Below are 3,650 nucleotides of genomic sequence, written 5' to 3'. Positions count from 1 at the left end.
TCTCATTATCTTGTATACCTCAATTAGGTCCCCTCTCCTCCTCCTTTTCTCCAATGAAAAAAGTCCGAGCTCAGTCAACCTCTCTTCATAAGATAAGCCCTCCAGTCCAGGCAGCATCCTGGTAAACCTCCTCTGAACCGTCTCCAAAGCATCCACATCTTTCCTATAATAGGGCGACCAGAACTGGACGCAGTATTCCAAGTGCGGTCTCACCAAAGTTTTATAGAGCTGCAACAAGATCTCATGACTCTTAAACTCAATGCCCCTGCTAATGAAAGCCAAAACACCATATGCTTTCTTAGCAACCTGTCCACTTGGGTGGCCATTTTAAGGGATCTATGTATCTGCACACCAAGATCCCTCTGTTCCTCCACACTGCCAAGAATCCTATCCTTAATCCTGTACTCAGCTTTCAAATTCAACCTTCCAAAATGCATCACCTCGCATTTATCCAGGTTGAACTCCATCTGCCACCTCTCAGCCCATCTCTGCATCCTGTCAATGTCCCGCTGCAGCCTACAAGAGCCCTCTATACTGTCAACGACACCTCCAACCTTCGTGTCGTCTGCAAACTTGCTGACCCATCCTTCAATTCCCTCATCCAAGTCATTAATAAAAATTACAAACAGTAGAGGCCCAAGGACAGAGCCCTGTGGAACACCACTCACCACTGACGTCCAGGCAGAATATTTTCCTTCTACTACCGCTCGCTGTCTTCTGTTGGCCAGCCAATTCTGTACCCAGACAGCTAAGTTCCCCTGTATCCCATTCCTCCTGACGTTCTGAATGAGCCTACCATGGGGAACCTTATCAAATGCCTTGCTGAAGTCCATGTACACCACATCCACAGCTCCACCCTCATCAACTTTTCTAGTCACATCCTCAAAGAACTCGATAAGGTTTGTGAGGCATGACCTGCCCCTCACAAAGCCGTGTTGACTGCATTTAATCAAGCCATGCTCTTTCAGATGGTCATAAATCCTATCCCTCAGAATCCTTTCTAACACCTTGCAGACGACAGACGTGAGACTTACTGGTCTGTAATTGCCGGGAATTTCCCTATTTCCTTTCATGAAGAGAGGAATTACATTTGCCTCTCTCCAGTCCTCAGGTACGACTCCATTGGAGAGCGAGGATGCAAAGATCTTCGCAAGTGGCAAAGCAATTGCATTTCTCGTTTCCCAAAGCAGCCGAGGACAAATCTGGTCCGGGCCTGGCAACTTGTCAATCTTAATGTTTGACAAAATTTTCAGCACATCAGCTTCCTCTATCTCTATCCATTCCAGAATGCACACCTGCTCTTCAAAGGTTTCATTCACTACAAAGTTCGTTTCTTTCGTAAAGACAGAAGCAAAAAACTCATTTAGGGCTTCCCCTACCTCCTCAGACTCCACACACAAGTTCCCTATGCTATCCCTGATTGGCCCTACTCTTTCTTTGACCATTCTCTTATTCCTCACATAAATGTAAAATGCCTTGGTGTTCTCCCTAATCCGTTCTGCCAAGCCTTTCTCGTGCCCCCTCCTGGCTCTCCTCAGACCATTTTTGAGCTCCTTCCTTGCCTGCCTGTAATCATCTAGAGCTGAGCTTGACCCTAGCTTCCTCCACCTTATGTAAGCTACCTTCTTCCTTTTGACGAGAAGCTCCACCGCTCTCGTCATCCAAGGTTCCTTTATCTTACCCCTTCTTGCCTGTCTCAGAGGGACATATTTATTCATCACTCGCAACAACTGTTCCTTAAACAGTCTCCACATGTCTATAGTGCCTTTACCATGGAACAATTGCTCCCAGTCCATGCTTCCTAACTCATGTCTAATCGCATCATAGTTTCCTCTTCCCCAATTAAATATCCTCCCATTTTGCCGAATCCTCGCCTTCTCCATAGCTATGTAGAATGTGAGGCAGTTATGGTCACTATCACCAAAATGCTCTCCCACCACAAGATCTGATACCTGCCCCGGCTCGTTTCCGAGCACCAAGTCTAGAATGGCCTCTCCCCTCGTCGGCCTGTCAACGTACTGAGTTAGGAAACCCTCCTGAACACACCTTACAAAAACAGCTCCATTCAAATCTTCTGCCCGAAGGAGGTTCCAATCCATATTAGGAAAGTTAAAGTCACCCATTAAACAACCCTACTACGTCCACACTTTTCCCAAATCTGTCGACCTATGCTTTCTTCAATCTCCCTACTACTATTGGGGGGCCTGTAGCAAACGCCTAACAAGGTGACGACTCCCTTGCTGTTCCTAATTTCCACCCATACTGACTCGGTAGGCAGATCTTCCTCGACAATGGAAGCTTCTGTAGCTGTGATACCCTCTCTGATTAGTAGTGCTACACCCCCTCCTCTTTTCTCCCCCCCCCCCGACTCTTTTTAAATGCTCTAAACCCTGGAACATCCAGCAACCATTCCTGCCCCTGAGAAACCCATGTCTCTGTTATGGCCACAACATCATAGCACCAGGTACTGATCCATGCTCTAAGTTCATCGCTTTTATTCCTGATACTCATTGCATTAAAGCAAACACACTTTAACCGATCCCTTGGTTCCTTCCCAGGAAAATCCTTCCCACTAGCTGGTCTACCTCTTGCTATTGCCTCACCTGCATCAACGCTCACCTCTGGTATACAGCTCAGGTTCCCACCCCCCTGCCATACTAGTTTAAACCCTCTCGAACTACTCAAGCAAACCTTCCACCCAGGACATTGGTCCCCTTCCAGTTCAGATGCAACCCGTCCTTCTTGTACAGGTCCCACCTTCCCCAGAAGGCATCCCAATTATCTACATATCTGAAGCCCTCCCTCCTACACCAGCTGCGCAGCCACGTGTTAAGCTGCGCCCGCTCCCTGTTCCTCGCCTCGCTATCTCGTGGCACCGGTAGTAAACTAGAGAACACTACTCTGTTCGTCCTGATTTGCAGCTTCCATCCTAACTCCCTGAAATCACTTTTTATATCCTCAATCCTTTTTCTGGCTATATCATTAGTGCCAATATGTAACACGGTTTCTGGCTGTTCGCCCTCCCCTTTTCGAACCTTATACACCCGATCGGAGACGTCCCAGACCCTGGCACCAGGGAGGCAACATACCTTCCGGGAATCCCGATCCTGACCACAAAATCTCCTGTCAATTCCCCTAACTATTGAGTCCCCTACCACGAGTACTTTTCTATTCTGCCCCCTTCCCTTCTTTGCCACAGTGTCAGGCTCAGTGCCAGAGAACTGACTACTATGGCTTTCCTCTGGTAGGTCATCCCACCCAGCAGTATCCAAAACAGTATACTTATTGCTGAGGGGAATGCCCACAGGGGATCTCTGCACTGTCTGTCTGTCCCCTTTCCTCCCCCTAACTGTAACCCATCTATCCTTGTCCTGAGCCTTAGGAGTGACCAACTCCTGGTAACTCCTCTCAATTACCCCCTCTGCCTCCCGAATGATCCGTAGTTCATCCAGCTCCAGCTCCATTTCCCTAACACGGTTTTCAAGGAGCTGGAGTTGGGTGCACTTCTCGCAGATGTAGCCAGCGGAGACGTGTGCCATGTCTCCCACCTGCCACATTCTGCAGGAGGAGCAAGCAACTGCCCTAGCATCCATACCCCACTTATCTGAACACCCACTCAGTACTAAAGTAGAAAGCTTATTTTAACTTGC

This window comes from Stegostoma tigrinum, chromosome 20 (assembly GCF_030684315.1).
Source record: "Stegostoma tigrinum isolate sSteTig4 chromosome 20, sSteTig4.hap1, whole genome shotgun sequence".
NCBI classification, from domain to species: Eukaryota; Metazoa; Chordata; class Chondrichthyes; order Orectolobiformes; family Stegostomatidae; genus Stegostoma; species Stegostoma tigrinum.
The sequence above is the reverse complement of the archived record's forward strand: the minus strand, read 5'-3'. Positions refer to the sequence as shown.